We start from the raw sequence: 288 nt of genomic DNA on the forward strand, positions 1-288 counted from the left end.
CTGGGGAGGGGCACAGTCCCGGCCCCCATGGAGCAGAAAATGGGTCCCATGGGGTATGTCCTCAACGGGCCAGCGTCAAGGACCGCCAGCGGGACCGGAGACGAAGCACATGGTGATGGGGATGCTCGCTTTATGGAGCTGAGACCCGGCTGCGGTGGTCATGGTGCCGGTGCTTAGGCTCGCACGGCACCCGTCTCTGGGCTCTTCTCCTGCGCTGGCACCTCAGCGGGGAGCTGGCATGGCTCCTTGGCCAGGGCCAGCTCCTCCTGCTGCTTGCGGCGGCAGTGC

This window comes from Phaethon lepturus, unplaced genomic scaffold, assembly GCF_000687285.1.
Source record: "Phaethon lepturus isolate BGI_N335 unplaced genomic scaffold, ASM68728v1 scaffold31717, whole genome shotgun sequence".
Classification (NCBI taxonomy): Eukaryota; Metazoa; Chordata; class Aves; order Phaethontiformes; family Phaethontidae; genus Phaethon; species Phaethon lepturus.